The following is a 13973-nucleotide window of genomic DNA, read 5'->3' on the forward strand; positions in this document are numbered from 1 at the left end:
GAAATAATCTGTGTATAACCCTTAGTATATGCCACATGGTAAATTTTCAATAAATGATAGAATTTTTATTGTTATTATTATGGAGACCCACCTAATTTCTCTGCTTTTTAGTTTTCTTACCCTTTGATATACCAAAATTAACAGAATATTGTCAAAAACCATAGTATACTTAAATAATATGCATTAAAATAACCACATTAGTATCTACAACAATTGGTAATTTTAAAGGAAACTTGGGTGACACATTTAATATAAGGTTTTCTTAGGGTAGGGCTCAATGTGGTTATTTATGAAATAGGAATGGGACAATTTATTAGAGAACATCTAAAAAAATTAGAGAACATCTGACTTACTCAAGCACACATAATTAGTTAGTGGCAGAGCAAAACTCTAGCATTAGTGACCAGTATTTCAGAGCATCACCCACTAGTATTGATAATGTGTGTTCATTGTCATGTTTCAGTAAGCTATTAATATCCTCCTCGCTTCCAAATATTCCATTGCTATAGCTGCCATTCAGGTACAGAATATGTAAAATGTGTAAAATCAGTGTGAAATAGTGCTGCCAACTGACGCTGAGGAAGATCTGGTCCTGCCTGAGAGAAATGAGCACTCCATGGGATTTCCCCATCTTGCCACATCACCTGTCTTCCCTGAATTAGTTCCAGTTTGCAAAGCTATTACCATGTATTGTCTGGCACTGTTTTAGAGCAAGGCATTATTGAAGCTAAAGCCCTGTGGTTCTGTTGTTTCATTCAGGAGAAATATTTGATTCCAAATAAAGGCAGCCATTTGTAAATATATGTTGAGGTCACTCTTCTGGGAAAAAAAAAATGCATGCAAATAGAAGCCCAATAACGCCATCTTTCAGTATTAAAAACAACTTTGCTTCCACCCCGAATAGTTAGCATTCCCAATCTATGTTCAGAAACTCGTCTCATCATATTTCTTGATATTTATATGAAAGAGTGAGTAGTGGTAAGAAGATAGGATATAAGATAGACCTGCTTATGGCGAGCTGCCTACACAAACTAGACAATGCTAACAGATTGCATTTGGATGTAGACTGACAGATGGAATCTCATTTATTTCATTACTGGAAAATTGCAGCAAAACTGAAATAGATGGCCAAAGAAATCAAGTCAATCAATGTAAGCCAGCTTTATATTAAAAATGCTCTATTCTGGTTTTGCACACATATTTTCTTTCTCTGTTTTTGTATGTGTATGTGTGTGTGTGTGTGTAATGGATGTATATACTCCATATCTAATATCTATTTATTTTAATGTATCTACTATATATTATATATTTATTTGTTTTTATATTCCAAGGAATTGTATAAATAAATTATTAGTTCATCAAAGTTAGGGAGAGACAGCCAGTGTGACCAGCAAAAAGAGTCAATGTAAATTGCCTCAGATAGCAGGTATTATGAAGAATTTAGATTTTATCATTAATGAAGAACACTATTCTTAAAATGGAAAAGGAAAATTGTACCAAAAAAACCCCTCAAAATCAATATTTGGAAGATTTTTACATCATAAACTCAGATATAGAGTCAAGTATAATTAACTTAGTCTATCTTGAAGAACTAAAGTCAACCGGTTCTCTCTAACACATTCTCAGGTGGTCAATCCAGTGTTATTGTCTTGTAGAATCGGGTTTTCTTTATTATCTTTGGGTGTTTATTACATGTATAATAGGCTTTCTTGCAGTAATACTTGAACTGGCTTCAGTTATTCCACTTTAATGGCTTAAAATCATAACTGCTTAACAGAAAGAAAACTGTATTATCAAGGTGGCTTAATTCAAATGTGGTAGAAAAGGACATATATCTTAGTCTTTCTGTTAATCTTTTGGACTAATCTTTAGTCCATGGACTGTATCACAGAATCACAGACTGCCAAAGCTTTTTAAAAATGCATTATAGATAGAAGCCATCTGGTCCAAATGGCTTTTTTTGCCTTTTTTTTTTTTTTTTTTTTTTTCTAAATAGGAAGAATGAGGCTCAGAGAGTGACGCCTTGTTCAGAGTGTGCCACAAGCAGGTAAAATTAGGGTCTCTCAGCTCCCCAGTCTCACTATTACCCCAAGTTGCCTCTATCTGCATTTCCTCTTGATACTGTTCTTAGCTGTGAAATATCCAGCTCTCTCTGATTCGGAAATTACTATAACTAATAATGTTTTATGATGAACAGATTTCATGCTTTTTCATTATGTTTTGTTTGACTTTTAGAGTCTGGAGTATAACTCATCCATAAGTGGAGGATAAAATAATCAAAGAAGTGAAAAATAATGAGATTCCATTTTATGACGATAACAAATTCAAAACCAGACAGACCATATTTCTGCTTTTGGTTTTCAGTGGTATTATCAAAACCTCCATCTGTACAGCACATTTAAGAGCCCATTACAAGTTGTGTTATATATTAGACTTCACATTGCCTAGGTGGCAAAAGATGGACAATTTTTTTGTGATGCATGTGTTGGAGAAAGCTGTGATTTTTGTGGGTGTTTTTTCCCACTTGTCAAAAGAATATCCCCAAATTAAATATTTTTGTTATGTGTCACCAAACTATGTGTCAGTTTGTAGTAGAACATTTTGTTTTACATCTTATATAGTCCTGATTTTAGATAAACATAAACTAAAATCAGGTTCTTTATCATAGTGTATACTGCTTTACTGCTCAAATTGTTATTGCTAGAGAATTGAACAATTGCATTGCACTGTAACTGCACACATGTTTTTGGTTTTTCATATTTCTGACAGGTTATTTATGTGGGAAAGTTAGTGGTATTCAGGATATTAAACACATGACTGTTGATCATTAATTATAGATATGGGAAAAGACAGCAATAAGCAAAAATAGGGCACTTATCTCATTTTTATCTGGGTATAGCAGACATGTGTCTCCATATGATGTATATCTTTGTAAGCAGTTGATGGTATATATTACCAATCTACTTTTGTGTTACTTGATGTATTATTTATTTCTCTTCTGTGTGGAAAGAGCCAATTGAGGATAATAAAAATCCTTAAAGAAGGCAGATTCTACAAGTATGATCAAGAGTGAAATGACCTTCAAAACCCAGATAGGACAAAATTCAACAAAAACCTAAGAAAAACCTATGGTTACGGTGGCAACATCCCAGAATCAGTCATCATCCCTCTTTTCCAACTCTAAGTTGTTATTGAGAGAGACCAGCCCCCCAAATATTAAGGTTTCAGAGGCTTTTGTAGCCTTTGCCGATGTTTAGCCACTGTTTTTTGTGACTTTGTTGAAATAGAATTCACATATCAGATAATTCACTCATTAAAGGGTACAACTCAATAGTTTATGGTACTTACAGAGTAGTATGGTATCGCCATAATTTTCAATCATTTTTATCACCTAACAATGGAACCTGTCCCATTTCAAATCTACTTTTATCTCAAGAGATTTGCCTATTTGGGGCATTTCATGTAAATGAAATAATGTAATACATGTTTTTTTGTGACTGACTTCTTTCACTTAGCATAATTTTTTTCATGTTTCTTGTGGTAGCATGAATCAGTTATGTCATTCCTTTTTATAGCCAAATAATACTCCATTATATGGATATACCAGATTTTGGTTATCTAATCCATTGTTTGTCCACCATTCAAAATGTGTCATTTCCAACTTTTAGCTATTATAAGTAATGCTACTATAAACATTCATGTACAAATTTCTATGCAAACTTACATTTCCACTTCTCTTGAGTATTTATATATACCTAGAATTGGAAAAAATTTTCCACTTTTTAATTTTTTGTAAAATTTATTTTTATATCTAACCAGATTCTCTTACTGTCAGATTATTTTGTTTTGACCTCTAGAAGACGGCTAGATGGTTGACACTAAAGTTATAGAAAAGATTATTTAACTCTTTTGCATATTAAACAAGTTGACACTAAAGTTATAGAAAAGATTATTTAACTCTTTTGCATATTAAACAAGTTGAAATCAGAGGGTTTTTTTTTTCTTTCTTTCTTTCTTTTTTTTGTCTTTTTAGGGCCACACCCGAGGCATATGAAGGTTCCCAGGCTAGGGGTTGAATTGGAGCTCCAGATGCCAGCCTATACCACAGCCACAGCAACACAGGATCTGAGCCGTGTCTGTGACCTATTCCACAGCTCACAGCAACACCAGATCCCCAACCCACTGAGAAAGGCCAGGGATGGAACCCGCATCCTCATGGATACTAGTTGGGTTCATTAATCACTGCACCACGACAGGAACTCCTTTCATTCACAATTCTTATCCAATTGTTTCAATGGTTCACTTCAACATAGATACCCACAACAGTGAGCATGAAAATCTAAAGAGTAAAAGCTCAAATATCTGCCAGTAGTTGGATACTTAAATAGTTTATACATTAAAGTAACTTATACATTAAATAAATAAAAGAGTAATTTCAAAGATGTTTTCATCATGATCTAAAATAAGAAGTGTGTCATATGTCAAAACCCAGTTATCACTCATTAAAAATTTTTCAAGCAGGGATTCATATTCTTTGCAGATTTCAGGACCCATAGGTCTCTAACCACAACCTTTAAAACCTTAGCACAGAGTATCTGCAGTGAGGCAGACTATTTTTTTTTATCACAGACTAATCTGCAAATTACTCCTCTTTTCTTGAAAATAGCCAGGAACTGCGAAAATCTTTCCCATTACCATAGGGCTGTGAGGCAGCTGAGTAGAAGATAGCAGGCAGATTGGAGAAACAGCAGTTTATAGAGGCTACAGCTAGCATTTCCAGAGCTAAAGGGGCTCCCAGCAAAGAGCATACAGAGAGACACAGAGCCACAGGGCCACCCAAATGGAGAGTTCTGGAGTAAAGAAAAACAAATCATCAGCGATTTCTAAAGCATGTTGAAGGAAAGAAAATCCCTTTAGACATTAGCTAAGACTCTATTTTCAAACTGGTGCAAACTTGAAAACAAAGAATTGTAAAATAATCTGCAATTCATGGTAAACTGCAAATTTAGAAGCAAAGAATTGCAGGATAATCTGCAATTAATGGTAAAGGCCTTGATAAAAGGACATGACCTTCAACTGTGGATCAGTGGGGGCTGATCATAAGAGAAATGATCCATGATCAAAGATAAAAGTATAGTGTTGATATTATTCCTGATGAGAAATATTTCTATTGGGTATGTTTCTTTAAAAGTTTCCATAATTTCCACAGAGAATAGTATTTTACCCTTGCCATATACATGTTACCTGTAGCTTGTTGTAGACTCAAATCAGATTTAACTCTTCACTATAATTCTCAGCCCATAGTTATCACTTATCTTTCTCAGTTTTTCTGTTGCCTTTACAAAAACCTGGATTCAAAAAAAAAAAAATCAGTGTATTTTTAGAGATGGCTGTTAGGTTGGGGTGGTTCCAAAATAGGTCAGATAAGGCAAGCAGCACCTCTTGTATAATATTCCTTTGGCAAGAATTATTCTTGTTTGGCTATGCACCATATCCACATGGAGGAGGTCACCACATTACCCCATAATTAGCTTGAGCAAATAAGGTACTATTGCCAGATCTCCTGTTTGGAGAGCTTCCTTAGCTTTCCTCTTGACAGTAACCAGGGATTGCACACATGAACTTTTCAGTGTATATGTATGTCATAAAGACTTTAATAAAGAAGTATTTACAAAACCAACTCCTCATTAAAATAACCAGTTCTACTTCTTCCTTTGCATTGGACAGATAGAATCTTTCATGTGATTTCTAAACTTTATCCATCTCCACTCACAACTTTATGCATCTCAATAAATTCAAGCCACAGAAGGATAAAGCAGAAGAACTAGAGCTTAGGAGTCAGAAGACACAGAAAAATTCTAGCTCTATCTTATCAGCCATGTCTCAGGTTTTCTCCTAGTGAAAGTAATAATATTCAGAAAGCCAGCAATCTTTTAGAACCTCAGTTTCCTCATAGGTGGAAAAGGGAAAACATTATTATCCTGGCTTCATTCACAGGGCTGTTGTAAGAACTGAATGAGAAAGGCTATGGAAGTCCTTTATAAGTTCAACATTTCTACTCAGACGAAAAGTCAGTTATCTACTATTTCTGCCCATAATACTAACATTGTTAGCACTGCTTTCTTTGCCTGCATGTTCAAGTCTATAGTTGACAGCTATTGCCTCTAACTGTGATCCTTACCTCTTTGGTTTTCTGGATCTCAGCTCCAATCCCCTTTCTTTGCAGTTTGATTTGTGCTCACTGGTAGATGTGCTACTGTAAAATGCAAAAGACTGCCATCCTGTCACCACTTAGACCTCGGCAGCTGAGAAACAGGTGGTTGAGGAGGAAATACGAAGAACATTTCTTGGAGATTTTAAAAGAAAAAAGAATGTTTTTTTTCAACTCCATGTAGAACAAAAACTGCTACAATTTTGCATAATTTAAAATTTCTATGGCCTAATTGAGTTATCTCAATTAAAAACACAATGAGAAAATTTCAATAGAAAAATTGCCAGAGAAGAAATAATTAAAATAATTACTATGTTTAAGAGGAAATTTTCTGAACTGAGCATATTGTTCACATTAAAAATCTCAAATCATTATAATCTACAGTAATCATTTCCTTCACATTGCAAATACACAATAACTACTCTGTTCCTAAATTGGATGTGGCCTCTTTTGGTAAAGGAATGGTAGCTCCCCCAAACAGGACAGCTTGAATGTACTGATGCCAAGCATGCCATGGTAATTGTTCAGCTGCCCCCAGTTATTATATTTGATTACAAACCCTACCAAAGATGGCAAGAATTTTCTCCCCTGGAGGTAGGAACTTTCAAAGGATTCAGGAGCTTGGCCTTATATCAAAGAGTATGATTGGTTACTAAATACACAGTTGTTATATATTTTGATATTATCACCTCTATTAGGAAATTTACATAGAATCACATAAGCATTTTGTTTCATAACTTGCTCTAATTTTCATTCATTTGTGTCCTAGGAAAGAAAAAGGACATTGTGCATTTATGATAATATCACATCTAGTACTACACTGGGCATAGCAACAGTGATTCACAGTAAGGCAAGAAAGGCCAAGACTGGACATCTAAAAGTAGTGTCCATTGGATGTAATAGATATAGGGACATGGCTAGAATCAAGGCTGGGGAAGGAAGAGAGACAGTGAGCCAAGGGAGAGGTTTAAAAAATCTCAGCCATAAAAAAGAACAACGTAATGCCATTTGCAGCAACATGGATGGAACTAGAGACTCTCATACTGAGTGAAATAAGTAAGAAAGAGAAAGACAAATACCGTATGATATCACTTATAACTGGAATGTAATATATAGCACGAACAAATGTTTTCACAGAAAAGAAAATCATAGACTTGGAGAATAGACTTGTGGCTGCCCAGGAGGAGAGGGAGGGAGTGGGAGGGATCAGGAGCTTGGGGTTAGCGGATGCAAACTATTGCTCTTGGAATGGATTTGCAATGAGATCCTGCTGTGTAGCATTGAGGACTATGTCTAGATACTTACATCGCAACACAACAATGGGAGGAAAAAGTATGTATACATGTATGTGTGACTTGGCCTCCATGCTGTACAGTGGGAAAAAATTAATAAATAATACTGTAAGGATGATATAGGGGGTCTACAAAGGTAGGAAATGAGGACAGATAGGCAAGTTTGGTGCTAAGTCTATGATGGCCACAAAAAGAGATGGGACAAGGCACAGAAAGGCAAAAAGAATGTAAATCTGCAAAGGTCATAAGCAAAGAACAAGTGAGTCTTTAAGAGCTATATCCTTTAAAGAGGTCACAATACCTGATTTTAGGGCAAATATATCCTCAGTCCTGTGGTGATATAGTCATGTAAAAACTAACAGGTGCAAGATATAATGAGAGGATATGCACTGCAGTGAAGCTTACAATGAAAAGAAAGCACTAGTTCCTCTAAAGATCTTTTATATAGGTGAAATTTTCCTTTTCCCTTTTTTGGGGGGTGGGGGAAAATCCCTACTTATTATTTCCCAATGTTTTGGCATTGAGCAACAGCAGTACAAGATATATTGACCTTGAAGTCTCTAAGTAGAGCAAAGAAGCCCCAGTGTATATTATTTTCCCTCATCGTGAGAGAAAAATAATCACTGCATTTGTTGAGCACTGTTTTGGTTATCAATTACTATGTAATAAATTACCCCAAACTTAAAATCATAGTGGCTTACCTTAAAACTTTGTGGCTTAAGAAAACCATTATCTCTCGAATTGACCTGGCACACTTGAGTGGGGGATTCTTCTCTTCCATGTAGAGTTGACTAGGGCTGCAGTTCTCTGGAGGTTTGACTGGCCTGCAGTATTCAAGATAGCTCACTCCCATGGTGCTTGGTACTGCCTATTAGCTGAGATGGGACTGTCAAACCAAGTACCTTGGGTTTCCTCCACATAACCTTAGTATCTGGCTTGGGCTTCTCATGGCTCAGTGGCTGGACTGAAAGAAGGAACGTTTCCAGCTGAGAGTGAAAGCTGAATATCTCCTAAGGCCCAGCCTTGGAGATTATACAGCAACATAGCTGCTGCATTCTTTTGGCCTAAGCAAGTCACAGGAGTGGCTCAGATTCAAGGGGGGGAGAAATAGACTCCATTGTTCGATGAGAGGCATGGCAAAGAATGTTGTAGCCATCTTTATTTCACTGAGACTACCTACTATGTTCTTAGCATTCTGGTAAGCGCTTTATCCACTATAAATTATATAAACCTCAGAACCACAGACCTTGTTAAATACCATTATCCTCAGTTGGTCAATTAGGAAATTTGATGATTGGAGATACTCATCTGTAGAGTTAATAAATAGGTGAAATAGGATTTGGATCCAAGTCTGTCTCCACAGCCCCAGTAAGCGATAGAGTATAGAGATGACAACTGCTTATACATTTATTAAGAATGTTGTATGGTTCTATTAGTAGATCCCAAACTGTTGAGTCCTCTTCCCCAGTCCTTTTAAGATTATTGTTTTGTTTTGTTTTTTAAAGTTATAAAGGCTACATTGGCTAAATTGTCCAAAAATTTCCAAAATAACAATTTTCTATACTAGTTCACTTTGCTTCTCCTGGTTCTTCCCAGTAAATGTGTGTGCAGAGTTCTTGCCACTCAGAAAATTACAAAGAAAGATTAGGGAAAATTACATGCCTCTACATTTTTCAGTCATGGCCAGTTCTGGCCTGATCAAATATACTTAATGATAGAGCCCTATAGAAATGTGCCTAGCTGAATTGAAAGTAACTATTATTATGATTAATTTAAATCCAAATGAATTGTCCTATAAAATATGCATAGACATCTAAAATTTGAAGCCCATAAAAATGATTCCCTTAAATCATTTTCTTTGAGTATTTTGTCCATTTCTGATTCTGTTTTTAAGACTAGAAAAACTGTGTGAAGAAAAGGAGCCTTCAGTCAAAAGTAGTTTTGTTCATAGAAACAGCTGGCTGACTGGGTATCTTTTCTGCATCAGTTTACATTTCCACCATATAGATCAATTATGTGACTGTCACTTATGAAAGAGAGTTACAGAAAAGTTGGAACCGTTTGAAGCTTTGAAACTCATTTGCAAGGAAAGATTAAAAGACTAGTGTGATTTAGTTTCACCTTGAGAAGAAAAGATTGGGGGGGGGGGAAGTACTTCCACTGAGAGGAAGAATATCTACATTCTGTTGCAAGACAGACATATTTGAATGTGTTGAAATGATAGTGGGATGGTTAGACTCCTATACAGGTAAACTTTACCAGGAGCAATAGTGTGAAGTGCTGGACTAGACTTTGAAATAAGGAGGTACTCTTACCACTAGCTCTTTTACAAACAATGAAGATTCTCATATTATTTGTGATGTTGAGGGAACGGATTCTGCATGAAGGCATGGAATTGGAGGCATTTGTCTGCAAAAGTTCTGGTGGCTTATGATTTTATGAAATGTTTTTGAGTATGTATCTTTGGGTGACTGCTTGGGAATATGAAAGCCAGCAAAATTAGCTAGATTCCTCAAGGCCATTGGCTGAATCTGTGATAATAAAACAGAGGGTACTAGAAGATGACCTCTTCCTTCTTTCTTTAGGAGATTCTACCCTTTGTAGAAGGATAAAAGGAAAAAGGAAATGAAGAAAGAATAGAAAGTCAGGATGATCTAACTGCATTCAGTAATCCATCCAAGCTCTTTAGAAATGTAGCAGTATAATTTTCCTGTTTTTGGTCAAGAATAGTTCAGTGCAGATATTCAGCAAATATCAGGCTTTGGAGTCCTCTCCTGAGTCTTCTGTTTCATGCAGGGAGAATGGAGGAGGACATACAGAATTGTGGAGCAGATCTATATGAGTCCTGACTTCTGCCAAACATTCATTAGTCTGAATTCAGTCATATGACTATATCTTATCACAAGAGAGACTAGTACATGTAAACTGAACTGTGTGCCCAGGATGTGTGTGTGTGTGTGTACACGTGCATGTGTGCACACTCATGCACAAGTGGGAGAAAAAGTGACAAAGCAAAGAACAGATTTAAACAGACTTTCTTTCAAGGTACTTGTTAAGCATGAGCTTTGGCACTGCCAGTGTAATACTAGAATGGATTAGTACTTCAAGCACAAGACCATTTTTTAATTCTTTAAAAATATACTCTAGGAGTTCCCATCGTGGCGCAGCGGTTAACGAATATGACTAGGAACCATGAGGTTGCGGGTTGGGTCCCTGCCCTTGCTCAGTGGGTTAACGATCCGGCCTTGCCTTGAGCTGTGGTGAAGCTTGCAGACGCAGCTCAGATCCAGCGTTGCTGTGGCTCTGGTGTAGGCTGGAAGCTATAGCTCAGATTAGACCCCCTAGCCTGGGAACCTCCATATGCCGCAGGAGCGGCCCAAGAAATAGCAAAAAGCCAAAAAGCCAAAAAAAAAAAAATATATATATATACATATATATATATATACACACACTGTAAGAACAAATGTTGAATTTTTTGGTGTGGACTTCTATTTTATGTCACTTGAAAATTCAAACTTGCTATGAATTCTACTAGAAATTCTTAGGGCTGAGCAATGAAATAGTGTGATTTTTAGCAAGTGCCAACAATTTCCATGTGAATGGGGCCTTTATGAAACATATTTTAACACTCTTGTGGATTAATAATATGTTAGCAGAAAAAGGCATGTTGAGCTTAGTGCAATTATCCTTCCATCCCAATTATACTGTGACATTAAATCTTGTGACATTTAATAAGAAAGGCCATTTCACCCATGGCTACCTCTAGTGCAGACGATTTATGCAACAGTGTTCCCATAGACAAAATTATGAAAAGAAGGCATTCCAACATGCTGATGTGTCTAACTGCCCATGTAAATTAAATAAGGTGTAGCAAAATATATAAATTGTTAATATTATGATTACCTGGTACCTGAGACAAAGGGGAGAGAAATTAACAACACTGGTTTTTAATCAATAAAAATTAAACAGATGAAAATGGATAACTCGCAGGAGATGAAGTTGCTTAGTAAAAAGGGATTCAGGAAGTTATTTTTCCCCATGGGAAAAATTGAAAGTGTTTTTCATAATGTATATCCATCTGGCATATTTGGCCTATAACATAGCTTAATATTTGTTGAGACTTAAATTAATTTGACTTTGGAGTTTTAAGATGCATTGATTACCTTAGAGAGCTGAAATTCTTATATCTAAGGTTGAATTCTTAAACTTTCGAATTAAGATGTTTTGATATCTTAAGTGTCTAAATTTTATTTTTACATGTGTTTAATCTACCAGTGATTGTACAACATTATAACATATTCCCTTCCAAAGTGTTAGTTTATCTAACATTGACTGAATTTACTGTGAGGTTTTACTGCTGAACTATTCATTTGGCGTTAAGTAATAGAGAAGAAGAAAGTATAAGAGGTGCTGATTAAATATTTGTTAGGGTACATATTTACTTTTATTTCCAATTATTACACTGTTGAAATAATGGAAAATATCTAATGTGATAGAAAAAAATCATCAAATCAGACATTTAGAGGACTACATTAGATCTCAAATGACCAGAATGAATTTTTAGTTTGAATAAATAAATGTTCCAGTTGTTTGGGGCTTTAAATCAGAAACAAAGTTTTCAAGAGAAAATGCTAGAGTTACAAAGAGACATATTTTTGTCTCAAGCTGAGAGGTCTGGGAAGGAAAAAATTTTTCTTCTGCCCTTTTAGGTCCTATGACTGGGCCTGAGAATTAAACTGACAAAAGACAGGCAAAAAGCATTCAAATTTTGCTTGATGTTAATATTATTATATATATACTTCATATATATATATTAAAAAATGAAGGTCCAAATAAGCAGGGAAATACATGGGAGAAACAAATGTAAAATAAGGTTTGATTTAGTAGGTTTATATGACAGATTCACCTCAGTGTCAACTCTCTGCCTCCAGTGATAAGAATACTCTCCTCTTCCAGAGTTTCTGTTGTGGTTCATTGAGTTATGAACCTGACTAGTATCAATGAGGATGTGGTTTGATCCCTGGCCTCACTCAGTGGATTAAGGATCCGGCATTCCTGTGGCTGTGGTGTAGGTTGGCAGCTGCAGCTCCAATTTGACCCCTAGCCTGGGAACTTCCATATGCCACAGTGCTGCTCTAAAAAGCAACAAACAAACAAACAAACAAACAAATGGAATATTCTCCTCTTCCTGTGCAGGCAGGGCATCTTTCTCATGGGAAATTTGTGCCCTGCTTTTAGGTAGGAAGGGGGAGTTCAGAGAGCCCTTCCTGCATTTCAGTCACCTTCTACTCCAAATAATCAATATACTTGGGGATGGCATGTTCTGATCTCCTTTAGGGTTTTGTATTATTATTTAATTAGTATTCGTGTGTTTGTAATTATACATGCATATAAATGGATAAATAGGAACAACAACTAGCTGAATGAAGGCATATCTCAATCAAATGGTCTCAAAATTGCTATTGTGGAATTTCAGATCTTTAAGACTTTTAGTGCTCAGATCCATAGATAAGAAATGACAGAATATTAAAATTGAAATAACCCTGATAGTCTCAAGGATATCGACCATGTCAGCCATTCTGAAGACAGCTCACATCTATGCTAGAAGTAGATTTAAAGGACAATAATCTTGAGATTAAAAACTACCCATAATATCATTTCCCTAGAATCCCTCCCTTACATAAATATAGGTCCTCTAGATGGATTTGACCTCATCTGGCAGGTAAATGGCCCTCACTGACTTGCATCAGTTGCATCAAGTGATGCAATTGGCTTCTAAGGATCCTAGAGCAATTTCTCATTAGAGGCTGGATATTATACTTATTGATGTATCTGTTGCCCATTCCCATCCTAAGTGTCCCTATTGAAAACAGGACTATGACTTTACTATCTTGATAACATCACAGCTACTGTCTAGATTATTACTGTTGCCCTAACAAATGATCATACTGTATTTTTGTATATTTTTATCAAAAATAAATAACTGCTCAGACATAGAGACCAATAATAATCTACTTTCTTCTGTGTTTTATGACTTCGATTTTAAAGGGAAACTATAAAGAAGTAAAACCTTAGCTGACATTGGGGACAACCTTCAGCAGTGTGACAGATTTTACTGGTCTCATTAGAAATATGTGGAGTGACGTGTGTTAATTTGGGTCCTTTGAACTACCAATCCAGGCAGATTTTATCAGTAAGAAAGCAGAGTGTAAAATTAGCAGTGAGTCCAGGGGCTCAAGAATGATTTCAGGTTCTAAAGTTTGTATCCCTCTCTGCTCTCCATCCAGAATATTGTTGTTCTCCTGAAGCTGGTTCCCCTTTGGAGTAGAATGACTTTCAAGGGCTGCTATAATACCCCTTTGTTCAAGTCAAAAGGGATGAACTTGAACTGTTCTCTGTAAGAGGTGGAGAGAACATTCTCAGACGTTACCAGCATGTACTTCTTTATATCTCATTGTCCTTTATTGTGT

At 35.9% G+C, this 13973-nt stretch overlaps 1 protein-coding gene across 3 annotated transcripts in view; it reads left to right on the top strand.

Moving 5' to 3' along the window:
* Positions 1-13973, top strand: part of B3GALT1 (beta-1,3-galactosyltransferase 1) — a 567228-nt gene that overhangs the window by 303060 nt on the left and 250195 nt on the right. The gene's annotated exons all lie outside the window — the stretch shown is intronic.

The sequence above is a fragment of the Sus scrofa genome, chromosome 15 (genome assembly GCF_000003025.6).
Source record: "Sus scrofa isolate TJ Tabasco breed Duroc chromosome 15, Sscrofa11.1, whole genome shotgun sequence".
Lineage (NCBI taxonomy): Eukaryota > Metazoa > Chordata > Mammalia > Artiodactyla > Suidae > Sus > Sus scrofa.